This window comes from Protopterus annectens, chromosome 4.part1 (assembly GCF_019279795.1).
Source record: "Protopterus annectens isolate FY-2018-M chromosome 4.part1, PAN1.0, whole genome shotgun sequence".
Classification (NCBI taxonomy): Eukaryota; Metazoa; Chordata; order Ceratodontiformes; family Protopteridae; genus Protopterus; species Protopterus annectens.
Window position 1 is genome coordinate 468,954,785 of NC_056734.1, and position 22,257 is coordinate 468,977,041.

The 22,257-nt window shown below is 35.6% G+C and overlaps 1 long non-coding RNA gene across 1 annotated transcript in view; it reads left to right on the forward strand.

Moving 5' to 3' along the window:
- Window positions 1–17,223, forward strand: part of LOC122801379 — a 30,224-nt gene extending 13,001 nt beyond the window's left edge. The window contains exon 3 of the long non-coding RNA XR_006364699.1: window positions 17,136–17,223. This is a non-coding gene — a long non-coding RNA (uncharacterized LOC122801379). The remainder of the gene's footprint in view (window positions 1–17,135) is intronic.
- Window positions 17,224–22,257: the final 5,034 nt, after the last annotated feature.

The following is a 22,257-nucleotide window of genomic DNA, read 5'->3' on the forward strand; positions in this document are numbered from 1 at the left end:
ATATAAGTATTACACATTTGCCACTAAGTTAACCTTGTCAAAATTATTGGTGAAGTAGTACCTTTAAAACACTACTACCCTGGGTACTACTTCTTTTGCAAGTTTTTAACACTTCATAAAAATAATCTAGTGAAACCTTTACAAATTCATATTAGCAAATTAACTAGAAGATGGTACAGTCCAGAAATTTGTATCATTAAACAGTTGATCTGATACACAATGGAATAATTAAGTCAGACCAGAAAAATCACTAATCTTCTAATTTTATGTTAATGTAACCTGCACTTTGAGCAATATGATTTTGCTGACAGATGATTCCTCCTACTGAATCAGCTTGTATTTCTTGAAGAGATAACATTGTCAATGGATGACCACATACGCCACATATTTAGATGTGGCAAAAACATCACCATAGTACCAAATTATTCAATCCATTATTAAAGGTAGAATGATGAACCACATTGTATTTGCAAACTCAGCAAGTGAGAGTACAGCCACTCATCTGAAGTCCTCCAATGAGCCACAGCAACACTATCATAAAACTGGGTACTCGCATACAATTGATCACATAAAATGACACAGAGCAAAAATAAAATATAGAAAAATTATTGAATAGTATATATATTCACCACTCTTTTAGTAGTTCCCTAGACCCTTGTACTACCAGCTAGTACCCTTGTCCCCTATCTAGTACTGCTGTTGGTGTGATCCCCGGTGTGAACTTTCTGTTACCCATCCACTCATCAATGTTCCTCTTGAAGAGTGATAGTGAGGGGCTCTGTCTTATGTAGATCAGGACCCTGTTCCATAGTAAGGGAAGTCTCTGCGAAGGGAATCTATCCCTCCAGCATGTTCTATTCATTGTTGTGTTGAGGTTTATATCCCTAAAGCGTGTAGCTCAAGTAGATTTGGTTTTGCTAAGATGGAGCATGTTCAACAATTCTGGGTTGGACATGGCTCTCTAGATTAGACAGAGATCGCCTCTCAGAAAGCGGTATGCAACAGAGAACAGCCTTAGCTTTTTCAATCATGCTGCATAGGGCAACTGTTTGAGGCCAGTAATTCTCTTGGTTAGGTACCTCTGTGGTCTCTCCAGCTGCTGGAGATGTCTAGCCAGGTACATTCCAATTGGTGCATTGTACTCAATAATGGGTCTGATGAGGGAATAGTAGAGGGGCACCATTACATCCTTAGATCTTGATGCAAACCCTTTCATGATCAGATGGGTCACATAGAAGGATTTTCTAACCACTTTGACAACATGGTTATCAAAGGAAAGCTGGCTATCTACTTGGGTCACTAGATCCCTTATTTCTTCTTCAGATTTCAGGGGATTACCTCCTATGTTGTAGTTTGCGGGTACTCTGTTTTTTCCAAAGGGGATTACTACACATTTTTTTGCATTTAGCTTGAGACCATGGCTTTGACACCATGCAGCAGTCTCATTTAGGCCCTTCTGGAGGATCTCCATGTCAGCCGGAGACTCTATTATAGCACCCAGTTTGCAGTCATCCACAAACTTAGTCAGCCACAGCCCTTCCGTGCTTGCCTGTACTTCTGAGAAGTATATGCCAAACAGGAGGGGCCCCAGGACAGAGACCTGAGGCACACCATTCATTACTGGTCTGGATTCGGACAAAGATCCTGCTACTCTTACTTTATGGGATCTGTCTGAGAGTCAGTTTGCGATCCATCTTGTGACATAAGGGTTTATGCCCAGGCTGGTGAGTTATCAATAATACCTAAATGGGGAATGGTGTCAAATGCTTTAGCAAGGTCAAGGTAAGCCATGTGTACCTCCTTTCCCTTATCTATAGCCTGAGTAACTGTCTGAAAGAAATCCACCAGGTTCAGGAGGCATGATCTGCCCTTGACGAAGCCGAACTGTGTGGGGTCCAGCGACTGGAGGTTCCCAATCTCTCCATTTATGAGTTCCATAATGATTTGCTCCATAGCATTACAGATCAGACTGGTCAGGCTTATTGGTCAGTAGTTCCCAGGGTCAGTTGTGGCCCCACCCTTTTGTAGCGGGAGCGCTATGGTATCAAGAGAAATGCTTTTATTAATTTTAAAAGAGTTTAATATTAGAATGAGAAGAGACATTCTATCTTGTAGTAAATATGTATTATATATAGTGATTCATACATATGTTTTGAATCATAAAGGTTTTAATTTAATAAAGATGACTTGAAATAAGTAAATAAATAAATACAGAGACAATTACTTAATTAATTAGGAACAGATAAATAAGAACCAGTGAGAAATTTCTTTCATAAATCTCACTGGAACTTTTTCAGATACATGTTAAGATATAAAAGAATCATTTATAAAGAAATTAGGCAAAAATAAATGTTATTGATATTGAAATGCATTATTACTACTGATAGATTAAATGTTGGAATTTTCCTTCAGAGGTTATATTATAAATGACAGAATCTTGCCTGTTACACTTATTTTGTCTTGGGTTTTATACCATTAAGAGTTAACTAGTTAACCAATGCAGAACATTATTATAAAAGAAAGTATATAAGGCAGTCATAATAATTGTGGATCATATATCCACATCTAAACAGCTTGTACTCTTGGCTTGTTATTGTTCATTTTGCAGGTCCATAAACAAGATCATGACTTTTTTCAAGATTATCCTGTGATTTTGGGTGGTTTAGTGTATATCTACTTTCTGTTTTCTCCTTTTCTTTTTTTCTCTGAAATGTATTGGTATTCTAACTCAGCATCAGATAAACAAACCAGACACAAATGCCTCTGTCCATGGGATGGCATGTGAACAATATCTGATTAAGTGATTTGTATCTGTACCTGTTATTGAATCTATACTTGTATATACTAGATAAATGAAGGTTGAAGGAGTTAATGAACCAAGTTGTAGGCTGAAGCTAGTTTTACACTGTTTAAATTGGCAAAACCATTTTTCTGCTTCAAGGGGTCCTTTACAATGAAATTATGTACCTTGGACATGTATATTTTGATAAACTAGCAAATGGCATACCTTCCTCTAGAATGTGAAATCCCAGCATCCAGACTTCTCTTTATTTAAATCTTTTCTTCATTAGAATGGTCAGTGTCAGAGGGACCTGCATCATCCATACTCTTATTGGCTATGCTCAGTCTGCAATTCTGTTGTTCCAGAAGTTATGAAATATTAATTCTAGGGCTAATTTCTGAATACCTCTAACCTATCTTGCCTGATGGGTCTATATTAGAACATCGAAGTTTCAAAACTTTGAATGTTCTAATATCGACCCCTATTCAGCGAATGCTTACAACATCGAACATGCAGAACTGCAAATTTTTTCTTAGGGGAAAAAATTTGCTGCTCCAAAACACATACACACAACACAAGCACACCAAACAAACAGCAATCCATACACATACACCTAAAATCTTACATCTAATCCTGCACTAAACTGTGCATACACCACTAACTATCCACTTACCTTAACCCAAACCCTAACCCTAAGGTCCGTCACTATTGCACACTCACCTCACCTGTGCCCTAACCCTAACTCACCTACCCCACCCTAGCCCTCACATCCACACAATCGCACACTTACCTGACCTGTGCCCTAACCCTAACTCACCTAACTCACCCTAACCCTCATGTCCACACAATCGCACACATACCTAATCTGCGCCCAAACTCTAACTCACCTAACCCACGCCCAATCGCACACTTACCTGAACCTGACCCGTAACTTTTTACCACAGTGCTGAAAATAGCAAAGTGACAGAAATGGACAATTGAATTATTTCCCTAGGAAAAAATTTGTTTTTCTGTAGCTTTGCTATTTTCAGCATTCGCTGAATAGGGGTCGATATTAGAACATTCGAAGTTTTGAAACTTCGATGTTCTAATATAGAGCCTTGCCTGATGCACATCTTTGCACAGTTTGTACTGAGAAACAATTACAAGGGGATGTATTTAAAAGTACTTAATATTTTCTGAGGTGTCAAGCACTTGTTCAGTATGAGTGGGTTTTGAAGTCCCCATTATATGAGATAAGTTTCTGTTCTCTAAAACAAAAATCTAAATCCTACACAGGAAGATGAATGCATGATGCTGAAATTTTCACCTCCAAGAAAGCTGTTATGGGTGTGTTTTTCTATAAGCATACTCTAAGCCAAATGATACAAAAAAAAGTCAATCAAGTCAACACTACCATCTTACTTTTATGGCAAAAATTTTTTTAGATAACACTGAGGTCACCATTTCTTTTTGTCAAGAATGGGGTAAATGCTTTCCTTCTTGAAAGAATAATATCATATTCTTTAGCCCAATGGCAGTTATTCCATACAGGTTTTGTTTTAGTACTATATGGAGATATCATTTCAGTGCAGACTAGGCACCTTATCCTATGATGGCCTTTCTGCAAATAAGGTTATTGACTGGCGTCTATTGGAATAGAGACTTTGACTTTCTCCTCGAGTTTTGAGGTGGGATCACTACTACTTGTGAGTCAACCGTCTGTGTTAAATGGATCAAGTGCATGATTTGTGAATGTCATTGTCTAAGAAATCTAATCTAAAAGAGAATTCTGCAACTTTCCTGACTGTTGCAATTTAATTTTTAGAGGAGTTCTACCAGGCCAGGCTTTTTGTTACTGAAATGCTACTGAATCAGTCTGTACAAATCAGCAAAATATTGATAATAGTTCATGCTCTTCTTCCTTCAATAGTAGCTCTGTGGGATTTATTTATTGTTTTGAATTTGTTTACCAGGGTAGAGCAATGATCAGTTATTATCTATTTGGGGTCAAAAACTAGCCATTTTAATGGTGGATCAGGGCATTAGCAATATTGTCGGAAATCAATGGTGTTTTTGTTTTAAAAATTAGTTATCTCTTAAACAAAGATTATGTTTTTCTAATAGTGGTTTTAAACATCTGACTTCTGATAGGGTAGGCATGTTCCCATGTAGATTATGTAAAGCCTGCAGTTTTATTTCTTCTTATAATATTTTTATACATCTTAGAACTGGTAATAGAATATGTCCCAGAATTTATGCTGATTGCTTGAGAAAAGATTTTGTATATCTGGCAATCTATCTGGCAATGTGTAAATCGTGTTCCTGCTTTTATGTAGGAAAGGCTAAACACTGTCCAAAAGATAGAATATTATAGCAATAACCCATGCCTGGGTGTGGGTAATGCTGGATTTACCCACGGTTGTTGTGGTTTGGTCACAAGGCCGAAGCCCAAGTGGCCAAACAAAGACAACCGTGGGTAAATCCAACATTACCCACACCCAGAAGTGGGTTATTGCTATTATACAATGACATTATTTAAGAAAAAAAAAATTACTTTTCTTAAATAATTACATTGTATAATGCCTCCTTGCTGCCCTTCCGCAGCTGTCTGGTATTTTGTGGCAGTTCTGATGTACTGCGCATGTGTATGCTTACGCAGTACATCAGAGCTGTGGGCAAAAGCAACGGAGAAAGCAAGATCTCCGTTGCTTTTTACAAACTGTCTCGCTATGTTAAAGGAGTTTAACATAGCGAGACAGCTTTAAAAAAAGCAGCGGAGAATCTCCATTGCTTTTTTTAAAGCTGTCTCGCTGTGTTAAACCCATTTAACATAGCGAGACAATTTTGAAAAAAGCAACGGGTTACTTTTTTTAAAGCTGTCTCACTATGTTAAACTCATTTAACATAGCGAGACAGTGTGTACAAAAGCAATGGAGATCTTGCATTCTTCGTTGCTGTAAAAAAAGAGTTATACCAATGGAAAAAGTCCGGGGTCGACCGGACCTTTTTCCATTACTATAACTCTCATTTACAACATGCATGCTGACCAATCAGTGTGCACATTTAGAAATATTAATGGGGAGTCATTGTATAATGGAATATATTGGTGACATACGTAGGAATGTCACCACCAGTGCTTTAGCAAAACATGTTAGTAGCAATCCTGGACACTTTTGTTTTTATGGTATTACAACTTATTTCTAGGAATATTAGGGGAAGTGACATTAATAATAAAATAGAATATGAAGAATTACAATGGATTATTGCAGGCCACTAGGGATTTTGGATTAAATAATATTTCTTTAAAATCACTACTGAGAATGTGTAATTTGTATGACTGAAAATAGTTTTTGTTTTGTAATTAATTGGTTACTTATTAGTGGATGTATTTAAGGGTTTTGTATATTGGAGTTTTTATGGTCTGAAGAAGTGCTTTAGGCATGAAAGCACTCACCGAATAAAATCTTTACATTTAGCCTGCGTCATGGTGATAGGTCTTCATTTTTATCTCGAATTTTACAACTTTCGTAACTGCTGCAGTTTCATTGTTAGAGTACTTGTCCCAGGCCAGGCTTGTTTTTACTGAAATGCTGCCAAACCAGTTTATTCAAATCAGCAAAATATGGATAAAAAGTTCATGCTCTTCTTGCTTCCATAGCAGCTCAGTGGGATTTATTTATTTTGCTTTAATTGGTTTACCAGGGTAGAGCAATAATGAATTCTGACCTATTTGGGGACATAAACTAACCAGACAAACAAAACAGATAAGTATAACAATGCAAAAGTAACAGTAAAACAGTACATAGCAAATCCAATAAATTAACTTTTATTTACAAACTTTTCCAAACCCTGAAAAATTGGAGTAAAATAAATCAGAGATGTAAAAAGGAACAAAAGACCTTAGTGGATGAGTTAGAGTGGATAAGAATTAACATCTGGCTGATTATCATATTTAATAATGCCGTTGTTATTCTCCACTAAATGCTTTATATCATTAATTTTAAGATGACTGCATCCATTCTAGATTAACACATGTTATTGTGCTACCTAAAAACAATGGAAACTTGTTTGTAATCAAAATCTGTCATAATATTAATGATGACGTTTCCACTTTGTAGACTCCGATAACATTTTCATTTCTGAAGAGCCATTAAAGCTTAGAAAGCTCAATGACACTGATCATGAATAAAAATTCCCACCTCCAATGTGAGACATACTGATGTTCCTCTCACCAGGCTGAGTAAGCAAACAGCATGATCAGTTGTTTATCAGGGGCCGATATCTACCAATTTAAGCACACACACACAGGTCATTGGATCACAAGTACCAGTATGACTCAGTCATAGTCCATGTGGGTATAAATGACCTGAGACTCACATCCTTAGGCTATATGAAGACAGGCATCATGGAACACTCAGAATATGTGTCACAGGCTGGTATGAGCATAGTATTGGGCAGCATTTAACCTTCTCCAAGAATAATGCCGCAATATGAGCAAAGGATGACTGATATTAATAATTGGCTTAGTGTCTGGTGTCATTCTAAGGGTGTGCAATAGTGTCTAGTGTAATTCTAAGGGTGTGCAATATTTGTCAGAATGGAAGGAGATGGTCAACTATCCATGCTCCTTTGCCAGGGATGGTCTGCACCTCTCTCTCTCTCTCTCTCTCTCTCTCTCTTCTAGGCTGTAATAATAGGTAAAACAGTGTTGTCCCTATAGTGCCTTTTGTAGGCAATGCCAAAATGAAAGTACTTCTGAAATAGCAAATGAAAACCAAAAAAAATCTAAAGGTGTTACTGCTCAATGCTAGGAGTCTAAACAAAAAACTCCACTACCTAGAAGCTTGCTTCACCATAAAGAATGCAGAAGTCTGTGTGGTCACTGAGACATTGTTTAAAGTCACTGAGAACACACCATCAGTTCCAGGTTATAATGCCTTCCACACATTTAGACCAACTACTACACAGACAAAGAACACCACAACAAAACCTTCACCTCCTCTGTAAATATATCCAGCACAACAACTCTGATCCAAATGGAAATATAGTACAACTGCTTACTTCCACTATAAAAGAAAACCATGTAGTAAAACAGGTGTAGTTTATTCTAGCGCCTCAATGTTACCACCTTCAAGAAATAAAAAAGGCTACAAAAACATAATCAATTAAACAATAAAAATAAGTTCCCATTTTAAAGAAAACACTTCCAATTCATTTCATTGTTTAAGCCCTTAGGAACCAATGTCTTATATTTCAAAATATAAATACTTTCCTTATATAATACTTTTTGTTTTAATATATTTTCATTAACATCTCTATATTCTGTTTGCTCTAAAACAGTGCCATGCAACAAATTAACATCACTATTTTGAAACATTTTAAAATGTGAAGCAATCACTTTATCTTCCCTACAATTTTTTTATATCCCTCATATGCTCCATAAATCTAACACGAAACTCTCTCTTTGTCTCCCCTATATAATATAGGTGACATGGACACCTCAAAGCATATATTACCCATTTACTTTTACAAGAAAAAGTGCCCCTAGGTTCAAATTTAACATTATTCATGCTGTGGAATGTAATGGATATATTTACAGAGGAGGTGAAGGTTTTGTTGTGGTGTTCTCTGTTATGTCTTCAGATCCAAATGTGGATGTTCCTTGCCTCTTCCATGAAGATTCTTTATCTACGTTGAGAGTAGTTGGAGGATTAGGGTCCCAGGTGGGGTCCCAGAGGACTATGGAACACTATTTGAACAGTTTGGTGCATGCAGCTGGCCAAGCTATGGAAAATCATTTAACAAGTCAAGGTACTGGTCCTCTTTTTGACATGTTTGTAAATAAGAGGACAAAGAGAATGACTGACCCTTTTATTTCTGTGGGGCAAATGTTGTATGCAATACCCAAAGATAAAAGGAAATTATGTGAGAAGTTTGAAAGACTCTTGGAGAAAGAAACAAGGACTTACTTTAATATACTGGGTCTGCAATGTTATATAGACCTCAATATTACACCTAGAGGTCTTCGTTTTATTAAAAATCCTAGCACACTTTTTGACTTAAACTGTCCTGTAGGGAAACAGTTCAGGGAACATTGGTTGAAGGCTTCACATAATGGTGTAGTGGAGTGGTTACATATCCTGCTAGAAAGAGATCAAGTAGAGCATAAAAATTTAAAGCAGGAATTGGCTTCAATTTCACAGACCATCAGTAATTCTTTAGGTGTGCAAAATATCAAAAATTCTTAGAGAAAGTGAATAAGAAGTTGTTCTCTTTAGAATTGGACCTTATCGAATATAAAAAAAACTAAATTAACAAGGGACATTAACGGTTATGAAGCAGGGTGTGCATTTGTGGCCTCATCCAATCAGAAATCTAGGAGCCAGCAATGTCAGCACATAAGCTTCAAAAGGACCCCCTCTGCTTTATTTGCATCATCTGAAGGAGCCAGCTACTATGGTATGGATGGAAGCAAGGAGTGTCCTGATTTACCCCAACCACAATGTCCAGAAGAGAATCGGCGAGCATTTTGGAATCAGGGCAAACAGAATCAGTACTGGCAGGGTAAGAAATGGGGCCAAAATTACGGTGCCAATGGCTACAATCCAAATGAAGGTCAAAGAACAGATTTTAAGCAAGGTCAGAGTACCGGACAACATTATAACAAAATATTCAAATGCTAATGTAGTTAAGGTATGTACTAAATCCAGTTTAGTGTTAAACTTATCAAATTGTAGTTTAACACAAGAACAAGTGACAGTTTTGAATGTTGGACTAAAATTTGTGTCCATGGTAATACCAAGGGGCCATGTAGTAAAGCAGGAAATGTTTAGGTTTATCCATAAATTGTATTTAAGAAATAATTTTGTCATGCAAACAGATAGAAGCAATGTAAGCATTAGTAATATGGCATTAGTTAACAATGAATCAGATGATAGCTTTTTTTTTCTTGCTATGAAGATGATGAAGAAATGGTCCATGTTAATGGAAATGATAATGAAATTGAAGTTTTAAATGCATATTGAAAACCTGATGTGTCTACGATTCCTGTAATAAGCAAATATATCCCCCCTTTTGACAATGTATGTATATCACATTTTAGCTCTAGGATACGTTTTGGGAGGGATAGTAATTGTAATAATGTCTTAAAAAAATAGAGATAAAGTGTGTTATAATTTAACTTTAAGAGAATGGCAGGCATTAAAAACATTACAAAACAGAAAGAATTGAATAATAAAACCAGCAGATAAAGGAAATAAGGTAGTGGTTATGAATGTAATACAGTATTATAAAATGTGTATGGAGCATTTGGAGAATGTTGATGTGCATGAGACATGTGATAGGAAAGAATATGATCAAGCTTTAACTGATTATGAAAAAATACTAGATAAAAGTGGAAGGTTAGGTTACTTCAATGAGAAGGATGTAAAAGACAGACTGTTTAATAGGAATAGTGAGCTTGCCCAAAATACAGAAAAGCTTAGAGAATCCCCCTGGTAGGCCCATAATTTCGGCCAGTAGATAATTTTTACATAACATTGCTTTGGTGTTACATAAAATATTGTTGCCTTATGTTCAGAAGTCTCCTGTATATGTGCAAGACAGTTTTGATCTCCTAAAGAAAATTTCTCCTATAGTTTGGAACAGGAATAAATACTGGCTAGTTCTTGATGTTAAGAGTTTATATACAACTATTAAACACAAGGACAGAATAGAAGCCATTAAGTATTTTTTAGGGGATAGTCCATTTCTAATTTCATTGCTGACATGGCAGATTTTTGTTTGAAAAATAATTATTTTTATTTTAATAATCAAATGTATAGGCAAAAACAAGGTACAGCCATGCTAATCTTTTCATGTCTTATTTTAAATTACTTTTTTATTTAACTTAGATTTTATGAAGAAATATGTTGATTTTTATTTTTGATCATCATCATCATCTTCTTTTAGCTGTTCCCGTTAGGGGTCGTCACAGCGGATCACCTGTTTCCATTTCTTCCTGTCCTTTGCATCTTGCTCTGTCACACCAATCACCTGCATGTCCTCTCTCACCACATCCATAAAACTTATCTTAGGCCTTCCTCTTTTCCTGTTACCTGGTAGCTTCATCCTTAGCATCTTTTTCCCAATATACTCCACATCCCTTCTCAGCACATGTCCAAACCAATGTAATCTTGCCTCTCTGACTTTGTCTCCAAACCTTCCAACCTGGGCTGACCCTCTAATATACTTATTCCTAATCCTGTCCACCCTCGTCATACCCAGTGCAAATCTTAACATCTTTAACTCTGCCACATCCAGCTCTAACTCCTGCCTTTTTGTCAATGCCACTGTCTCCAACCCATATAACATAGCTGGTCTCACTACCCTCTTGTAGACCTACCCTTTCACTCTTGCAGGTACTTTTTTTTTTTGATATATAGATGATTTGATATTTGTATGTGAGGGTGGCTGGGAAGAAGTTGAAAAATTTATATCCGAGTTACATAATTCATTTGGCTTGTCATTTCATGGCTTACAGAAGGGTATGAAAGTCAAATATTTGGATCTTATATTAGAAGGGAAGGGAAATGGAAGCATCACAACAAACATTCATCGAAAGTTTGTTGATGGTGGTCAATACCTTCATGCCACCAGTTGCCATCCACCTCATGTGTTGAAAGCTTTACCCTATGGGGAATTATTACAAATTTCTAGATTGTGCAGTGAAAAGGACTTGTTGATACAGGAGATAAATCAAACTACAAATATCCTTTTGAGAAGAGGGTATGATCCGAGTAATATACAAAAGCCCAAAATAAAATATGGGGTGAAACAAAGGAAATAAATAGAGAAATAGGGAGCAATAGGGTACATTCAATAAACAAAAGAAATAGTTTAGATAAAAAGCATTTGGTAGATCCAATATATTATGTATCAGTTTATAATGTTAAAAGTAAAGAAATGGTAGATTTAGTTGAGCATTATTGGAAATATTTAGTGCACGAAAAATTTTTCGCTAATATTTTACCAAAAAAAACTTTTTTCTCTTACACTAGGGGTAAAAATCTGAAGGATATGGTAGTGTGTGCTATGTTTAGTATGCCTGCCATGGAAATAACAAAATATTGTCAGTCAGTATATATGCACATATTGTTAATACATTCCACAACATGAATAATGTTAAATTTGAACCTAGGGGCACTTTTTCTTGCAAAAGTAAAGGGGTAATATATGCTTTGAGGTGTTCATGTCACCTATATTAAATAGGGAAGATGAAGAGAGAGTTTCGTGTTAGAATTATGGAGCATATGAGGGATATAAAAAGTTGTAGGGAAGATAAAGTGATTGCTTCACATTTTAAAATGTTTCATAATAGTGATGTTAATTTGTTGCATGGCACTGTTTTAGAGCAAATAGAATGTAAAGATGTTAATGAAAATATATTAAAACAAAAAGTATTATATAAGGAAAGTATTTATATTTTGAAATATAAGACATTGGTTCCTAAGGGCTTTAACAATGAAATGAATTGGAAGTGTTTGCTTTAAAATGGGAATCTATTTTTATTGTTTAATTGATTAAGTTTTTGTAGCTTTTTTTATTCCTTGAAAGTGGTAACACTGAGGTGCTAGAATAAACTACACCTGTTTTACTACGTGGTTTTCTTTTATACTGGAAGTAAGTAGTTGTACTATATTTCCATTTGGATCAGATTTGTTATACTACACCGACAAAGACTAAAGGTGGAGGTGTCTCAATTTACATCAAAAATAAATATACCTCAGGGCTGCTCAAACAGGACAATGCACTTGAGCTTATCCAAGTTGAAATCATATCATCATAGGCAAAATCCAATACCACTTCCTTGCATACTACAGGTCCCTCTCTATGAACCAATAACATATATTTAAACTTACTGGAAACATTCAGCATTCAACCCAATAGCATATTCATGAGTGAATTTTATTTCCTCACTATTAACTGGGGCTAATATATAAGACCAAACATACAGGCACAGAGATTCCTGAATTTTGCAAACACAAATTCCATGGACGAGATCGTCAGTACACTGACCAAGGGGTGCAATCATACCTGATCTGGTCCTCACTGATATGGCAGAGTGCTACACACCCCCTACAGTAATGTCTTCTCTTGTAAGGTCAGAACACAAAATGGTCTCCTTTGAAGTAAAAATAAAGCCTGGAACACCAACTAACCTTGGAATATTCAGGAACTACTCTAAGGCTAATTTCCTATTAAGTAATAACTTGGTGAAATTTCAAGCTCCATAAACCCTGATAACTATGTGGAACTGTTCACAGAATCCCTATACAAGCATGTTAATAGCTGTATAGCAGCAACTGTATCCATCAAGAAGGGATATGGAACTAACTCAAAAAACAAGCCCCCTGGTGGAATCACAACTTCAATAGGCTTTATAACAGAAGGAAGAAAATCATGTTAAAAATTAGGAGGTGCAGCACCCAGCAAAATAAAAGCACTCTATTCAGACTAACCAAACAGCTTAGAGGACAAGTAATGTCTACCAAAATCAAATATGAGGTAAATATGGCCTCCCAGGCCAAGGACAGCCACAATCCATTCTTTAGCTAAGTTCGTATCCTCAAGGGGAATGCACAATTGTGTGCAGAGATCATTCTTAATAGGTCACCTCTACTGAGCCAGAAAATATAGCAAACCTCCTGGCTGATAAATTCAGCTCCAACTTTATGCTTCTCTCCCCCTCATCCTTCCCTCAGGAAATACCATGAAATATAACTCCTGCTGCTATCACTAGGGAGCAGGTCCTTAATGTGCTCTCTAAGGCCTAAGCATTGCATCAATGGGCCCAGACAATATCCTAGGATGGCTTCTAAATAGCATTAAATATGACCAATCATTCCCTCTGGAATTGCTGTTTAACTGTAGTCTTTAAACAGGTTTCATGCCTTATGAATGAAGAACAGAAACAGTCATCCCTCTGCACAAAGGTGGGCCATCTACAGACCCCGGAAACTACAGACCTAGAAGTTTCACCAGTCTTGAATGCAAAGCCATGGAAAAAAATATCATGGAAATGATCAATAATGAAACTGGAAATCTCTAGACACTGGACCCAACCCAATTTGGTTTCATCAAGGGTAGGTCATGCCTTCTCAACCTGGTGACTTCTTTGAGAAGGTTACAAAAGCAATGGATGAAGGCCAAAAAGGTTTGCACTGCCTACCTTGAAATGGCTAAGGCATTTGAAACAATACACTAGACAGCATTGTTCACAAACTCAAGAGGTTAAGTACAGACCCTTATGTAACCCTGTGGATAGCCAGCTGGCTCACAGAAAGGACTGAGAAAGTTAGAATTGGAGAATCCACCTCTACAAAGAGGCCAGTCACAAGTGGAGTCCCTCCAGGATTGTTCCTCTGACCTCTGCTTTTTGGCATTTACTTCTCTGAAGTCAAAGCCAATGTCAGCGGTCTCTGGCTGACTAAATTTGCAGATGATTTCAAATTAGGAGCTGACATTGAATACCACACTGAGACAAATGTTCTCCAGGAAGGGCTGACAAGTACAACTGGTGTCATAGCCATGGACTAAAACTAAATGCCAAGAAATGCATAATAGTATCCTTTGGGAAGTTATCCACTCCTGGTACTTGTCATATTGACAACACACCTCTACCCAGTAGCCAGGGAATTGGGGATGCAAATAGACAGTAATCAAGCGCTTGATCATCATGTGTCTACAGTGGTGAGGAAATAATTTTATGCTGTGCAACTTCTAAACAAAGGTATGGTATCTAGGTCCAAGGAAGTCATTATTCTACTGTATTTGGCAATCACGAGACCTATCATTAGGTACAATGCCCCATTTGGTATGAATCTAACCATTCGTCTCCAATAACTGGAATGTCCATACAGGCTTCTCACAAAAAAGAATACAGAGCATAAGTAAAATGTCCTATGTGGACTGCATCAGTGACCTATCCCTGTATTTTGTCTCCTACAGGCTGTTGAGGGGAGATCTATAACTGGCTCACAAGGCATTGTCAGACCTCACTCTGATGGAACTCTGCATATCCACAATACAAACAGCATCTGAATTACCAATTCTAAAAATTTAAACCTTGCCTGTGATATAAATAGGACCTGCTGGAGGGACAGGTATGTATGCCAGAGACTACCCCTTCTCTGGAAGAGGCTCCTGATCCATGTGAAGCAGAGTTCCTCCCTAACCCATTTAATTGTAACTTGGACAATTGTTTTGGGAACAGGAAATCCATGCTTGGTTTGGCATGTATTTCTCTAATTGACACAGGCAGCCTGTAAATGGTTAATTTCCCAGGATCCTGCTTGTTAATATTTCATGTCCATCTCCAAACACCTGTTTAAATTTATCAAGGGTACCAGAACTTGTCAGAGATTTGTGATGCATAGATAGCCTTCAAAAGGCCCTTCTGGTCATTGGCATAGTAAACACCTATGATTGTATAAAATACTCTGAGCTTAACTAGCTTCACTAATTTTGTAGGTTATTCTTAAAAGAAAAGGTCTGCTAATTTTTCCTTACATTGCAGGGGACTATGATATTCCTCATTTTTCATATCTTGATAAGAATAAGGCTAACATTCTTGCCAAATATTTTGGTAAATCTTTCATTGTGAGAATACAGTTTCAGCTTCCAAAATGTTTCCTGTGTTGTTGTAGAGAAGACAATTTAAACTTTTACATTCCTGTCATTAGATCATGCAACAGTTTCTGTCTTTACTAATCATATTATCTTATATCTGCTAATGTTTATTCTACATATCACAATTTTTTTGCTTAAAATCACATGCAAACTATTAGATAATCATACATCATATCTAATATATATTAATATAATATATACCATAGTGTATATATATATATATATATATATATATATATATATATATATATATATATACTAATCATATGATCATATCTCTCAAGATTTATTCTAGACGTCAGAACTTTTTGCTTAAAATCACTTGCAAACTATTAGATAATCATACATCCTCAGATTTTAAGAAATTGTGTATTGTACAGTTGGATTTTATTTGGGCATATATTATTTGTGTTGTGTACTTTAGCTTAGTGAGTCCATATATTTGCTGAAGTAGCTTTCTATGCATGATATAATCTGTTCTTAGTCTGCAATCTGCTTTAAATAACTTTAATAAGAAATGTTGATAGATTCATTAAAATCCCTTTGACCTAATGCTGACATGCTTTCATTGCAAATAATTCTGGGAATTGTTTGAGTAAATGTACAAATAGTCCTTGGTTCCACCTTAGTTGCTCATCACCTCCAATGTATGCTGTTATCTTTGGTGACTTCCTCTCATCATAACATCTTCATTTAATATGTTAGGTTTACCACACCTGCATGTACAATAAAAGATGTATTTTCATATTAGTACTATTGAAATGAGTGCAAAAGTTTGTTTTGAGAGTTTTTTAATTCTTGGGGTGTTGATTTTGCACAAAGTTAGAAATATAATGTTGCAAAAGCACTGTGTTTTCCAGATTTGTGTGGATGGTATGTTAGATTTTATGTGCTGTTAAATGTTATTAAAGGAAATATTGAGGTTTAGTAGCCTTTTGAAAATCCTCCATCAAGTTTACATATTTGCCTAGTAGTTGTACAAACTGATATGAAATAATCTTATGTTGCTAACATGGCTGTTGATAGTTGAATGTCTAAGCTTTGCTTGTATTTTGCTTTTTATTTTCTGTGTCTCTCACCATATTTGACCATGAAAGTCCTATAGATAAATTTTAGTAGTTTTTTTTTATTTTGTTTTGGGCAGATATTTTGATCCTCCTGGTGGCTGTTATACCTAGAATCATTGCTTTAGAGGGTGCATGTTTGCTTCCATGCATTCAAAGACCCCTGACTTAGTTGATGTCATGCTGATTCACTTCTTGCAAGGGGATACTGTTGAGTCACAGTAGTTTATCATATTCTTTCATAATAAAATAAAAAATACAAATAACTATTTGCTATATGCCCAGTAGATGATATTTAAACTCCTTTGAAATATCAAGATATATATATATATATATATATATATATATATATATATATATATATATATATATATATATATATATAGTGGACCTTTTATAAATCTCTTCCTGGGTGATTACTTCCTGTGTCACACCTCTCTTAAAAGGAAAGCATGAACTATATCTTAGAACTTACTGTTGGGTAGGTGTCATATCCATTCTTGTGATAAAGCTTACATCTGGGAGGATCTGATGTAGATTAAGGAAGAATCATGTAAGGGTGGCCAGAAATTACAAATGTAATGTGCTAACCACAACATTAAATGTAATGCAGTAAGTAAAATAACTTGTTTCCTCAGAGACAGCGACTGTGACAACGGTTCAGGTACCAGAGATAACGATGACATCAGCTGAAGAACAAACCTCTATAGCTACCGCAGTTCTAACATCAGGTAAGGAAAGAACATTAAGAGTCTTGCTTTTCATGCTTTTTAAGACATAGATAATGTAATGTTGCTACGTAATTAACTGGAAATTGCCAGCTTATTTTTCTGTCATTTTTTTATCAACATAATTACATTTGTTTACGTGTATAGCTGTATCTGTTTATCTCATTGTCTCTGTTTATCAGTCTATTTATACAGACCAATGGATTGAAAGGTACTGAGGCAGTCATCAGGGTTATGTTCTGTCAAATGTTATTTAAGGAAATATTGACATTTACTAACTTTTGAAAATCTTCCTTCATGTTTACGTATTTGCTTAATGATTGCACAAATTCATACTAAGTAATCATATGTTGCACTCATGGCTATTAATGTCATTGAATGTTTAAGCCTTTCTTATATGTTCTTTTTATTGTTTGAGTGTCTCACCACACTTGACCATGAAACACCAATTTCTGAAGTCCTTGAAATCCTATAGATGCACTTTAGATTTTTGATTTTTTTTTGTGTGTGTTGTTTTGGTTTGGGCCGATATTTCCATCCTCCTGCTGGCTGTGATATCTAGAATCCTTGCTTTAAAAGGTTCACTTTTACTTCCATGCATTTCAAGTCTCCTAACTTGTTGATTTCATAACAAAAAGAAACCGGGAACAGATGACATCACAGCACTTTAATTAGAAACGAAAACAAATATACAAATGTACAAATGTACAAAGATAAAAATAAAACCAAAAACACTGACAGAAAAATCAGATTAAGCGCTTTTCATCTAGTTTAGTAACTAGACTTCTTCAGATAGCTATAGCAAAGTCAGGCTCTGCATAAGTACTCACTCGCCCTCCTTTTTGCTTAATTGATTAATTGATGCCAGAAGTCATTTGAAAAAATCATTGTATCAAACAATTCACTGTTGTAAAGGTTGTTCATTACATAAAGTTGTAAAAAGTTAATAGATGACTACATTTACTCTCCCTTCCAGCCTGCTATGGTTTATCAAACAATTATCCCTTTCTCATTGTAGGTATTTCAGGAGATTATTGTGATTTGGTTTAAGAATCCTGGTCTGTTAGTCTTACATCTAATTTTATATAGGTAGGGTCTTAGCTTGCCATAGTAAAGTAGTAGATATGAAGTTCTTCTTTTGCCTTCCATTGCCCTTACTTTTAATGAAGCCTGTAAGTTACAGATAATCAATTACTTGTTTTAGAAAAGTTAAATAGATTATTAATGGAGAGCTACAATAATGACCTATGCAAATATAACTGAGCAGTGTTATGTCGGGAGGTGTTTTGGTAAGTATTAAAGTGGTATTACATTTTCATGTTTATACATTAGTTTATGTACATTGGAATCTCATCTTTCTAGAACTGTATGCCTTACTTTGTATTCATTTTGACTAATGTAGCAGTAAAATATCCTTTTCATTTCGCTGTACTAGAAATTAGTAGGGTATTCTATTTGATGTACTGAAAAAATCAAAGAGGTGCCATTGTACAGATATGCCCAATGAAGCATGAGATACGTTACAAAATGGAAATATGAAAATAATAATGATTTTGACTCCAGCTATTTGTTTGGGGAAGGCCCTCTTGGAGGATTTTAGTGTCTCTTGTGGAGTTTATGATGACATCAAGTTGCAGTTATCTCAAACATTGTCAGCTGTAAAGCCTAAACATTTGTTTTGACCTGCATGACATAAATGTTAAAGAAGAGTTACCCAAAGTCTGAACACTGGGGTACACTGCTATACACTGCTAGTGGCAGGTTGTTTGGAGGAGCTTCCAGTTTATGAGCCAATTTGTTATCCAATGAGCTGTATAAGGGTTTCCATTTAACTGGGAGAGTGTTCTGATGACAGCTTTCATGAAAAATGATTTTATGACATACATGAGTGCTTGAATTCCTACCTGTCTCTCTCTCTCTCTCTCTCTCTATCTTGCCGTGAGTCATATGTACATATGTACATTCAAATGTTAGAAACATGGGCATCAATGGCTTTTTAGCCAGCCAATATACCAAAACAGTTGCTCGCGTAATACGTGATCAGGCTGTTCTTAAAAATATTTAAGTAGTGCTTCCTTTAATGTAATTCTGATTTTTAGATGCACAAATCACAACATATGTAACAGGTAGGTAACTCACTTTTTTCCTTTTATATACCATGTTATTGCTATTTATGCATGATTTTTTTTATTAATGGATGTAGTTCATCTTACTGAATCAAAGACTTACAGTTACATCAGAACGTCTTGATCATAAAAGATCCAAATATGAAATTGTTGAAGTACTGCAGAGAATTAAAGCACACAACTAGAAACAACCTTAATAAATAAATATTTTGTATTAACATGAAAATAAAGTAATCCACAAAAGGTAAGCCCAGTTGCACCTTGCCCCCCTCTACATAGTTTATTTCCAAAGAGAGCTCACCTGTAATATAGGAATAATAATAAAGCTGCCATTTCTCCTGCATTTATATTTATGTATTATTTGCTTTGCTAACTGAATACATTTCCTGGTCATAAACGCAGGACCATTTTCATGTATGGCCAAGGACAAATGTCAAGAACAAACATCTATTTATTTTTATTTATTTATTTAACATTTGTTTACTGGGAAAGTCTGACTTAGAACAGAGCCAATTTTCAGCGAAGGCCCGGGGAGAAGTAATCCAGATGCATGACTTTGAAACGTGAAGAAACTGGAGCACCCAGAGGAAATCCACACAAACACAGGGAGGACATGCAGACTCCACACAGAAGACACTTCAGTCGAGAATCAAACCAGAGAACCTCTTGCTGTGAGGTGACAATGCTATGGCTGCACCACTGCACCGTCCACAAAACATGCAGCTAGAAATTATGTAAACACACAGTCGCAAACTAGATTCATGCACAACTATTAGAACAACATTTATTTACCATAAACAGGTTTAAAGCATCTAATAAAGTTGAGAAATATGAAAAGCATTCAGTAAAGAAAAGAAACATGGTACCGATGATAATGATGATGATGACAAACTGAACCCTGCATATCCAATAATAAAACTAATTCTTAGTCATTTTCTAAATGTCCCCCCTCATTCAAAAAGATGGCCTTGACATTGAATTTGCATTATGCAAATAAATGTTGTGGGTATGAAACCCCCATATGTTTATACAGAAGGGGCTTGGCCCTGAAAAACTGAACATGTTTTCATTTGGTATTATAATTTATGTCAGAATTCATACACATATATCTTATCTCTCTGACTTTTAAATATGTATGAATGGTATTAATCTTTATGCTCAATTTTTAATTTTTACATTAAATGAAAAAAAAATAAGGACAAACTACTTTGTTAATGGCTATTTATTGAAGAAACCCTAAACACAGTCATCACTATTACTTTGTCAGAATTCATTTTTTCATTTCTCTTGTTTTCCATTTGATTACTTCACAGAGCTACACTTAGATTGGTAGACAAAGCCAGTGGAAGGTTTGATTGTCAAGCCAGAGATCACAGAGCATACTTAATGTACATAGTCTGGTGGCCAAAATTTTGTGCCATTTTTAAAACTGTTTTGCATATAAGTATTACACATCTGCCACTGTGTTAACCTCCTCAAAATCATTGGTGACATAGTACCTTAAGTAATCAAACCACTTTAGAACACTACTGCCATGTGCACTACAAGTTCTTTCAGGAGTTTTCTACATTTCATAAAAATAATCTAGTGAAAGCTTTACAAATTTTATTAGTAAACTAATGACAAGTGGATACAGTCCAAAAATGTGTATCATTCAACAGCTGATCTCATGCACAATGGAAACATTAAATCAGGCTTAAAAAATTGCTGACCTGCCAATTTTACATGTAATTCTACAAACTTCTAAACACACCAGTAACTGAAGTTAATATAACCTGCACTTTGAATGACATAATTCTTTTGACAGAATATTCCTCCTACTGAATCAGCTGGTATTTCTTGAAGAGTTAACATTATGAATGGATGACTACATATGCCACATACTTAGAAGTAGCAAAAAAAATAATAAATTTTGCCATAGCACTATTACCAAAGTATTCAACTCATTATGAGCAGTTATGTACTCAATGAGCAACAACAAAACATGGTTGGGGAGATAATAGAAAACAAAGGAATAATACATTGCCGTTCTCATCCTACTAAGGTATTCAAAGAAGTTCTTTGAGGCTTGATAGTAAGACCACTCTTTAGGTACTCTTTTTATAGAAACAAATACAAGGAGATCATTTTGGTTAGTGAACTAACTACAAACTACAGAATACAAGTACTCATTTCAAGGATACAGACATATATGAAGATGATTTCAACAAATATCTGTCAAAAAACCCTCAGTTTCAATCTCAGTGTCACCAAGTATAATATTTTCCATTCTACAACATGCTACATAACTTCATTTCAAAATTAACTGAGACACAAAATGTAGACAGTAAAGCTGGCAGAAGTAACTGTCAGGTGAAAGCGGCACCAGTACAACTGCAGCTTTGTATGATCCAACCATAGGATTAGTATTTTAACTTCAAAAATATCAATCTGAAAATGTTCTACCTACATGTATTTACTTTAACTGCATGCTAGCCACCATTACATTCTCTGGAATGCTCCTGGCATTTGGCAACCTTATGCAGAAGAGATGAAAGGCCATCCATCTAGCAGTAGTATGGACATATGCATGGTCCAGACCACTGTATTATTCCCAAATAAAATGAAGCAAATGCTGGATAATTTCCTTAAGTACTATCAAACATCAAGGAGCAATAGCTGAGCTGAAAGATTAACGGACAACTAATAATATTGAAATGGGAAATTCTGTGGCTAACAATGAAAATGACGTTTTCTGTCACTTTTTAATCTTTCATGCTGCAAGAGACCATGTTGGCCCATTCAGATCACCAGATCATAATACAAATTCTTCAAGATAAGACAGAGGACCTTAAAAACAGAGAATATAGCAACCATCTGTATTCTTTAATCTGGATTAGTTTATAGGGAGACTAGACTGAATAATA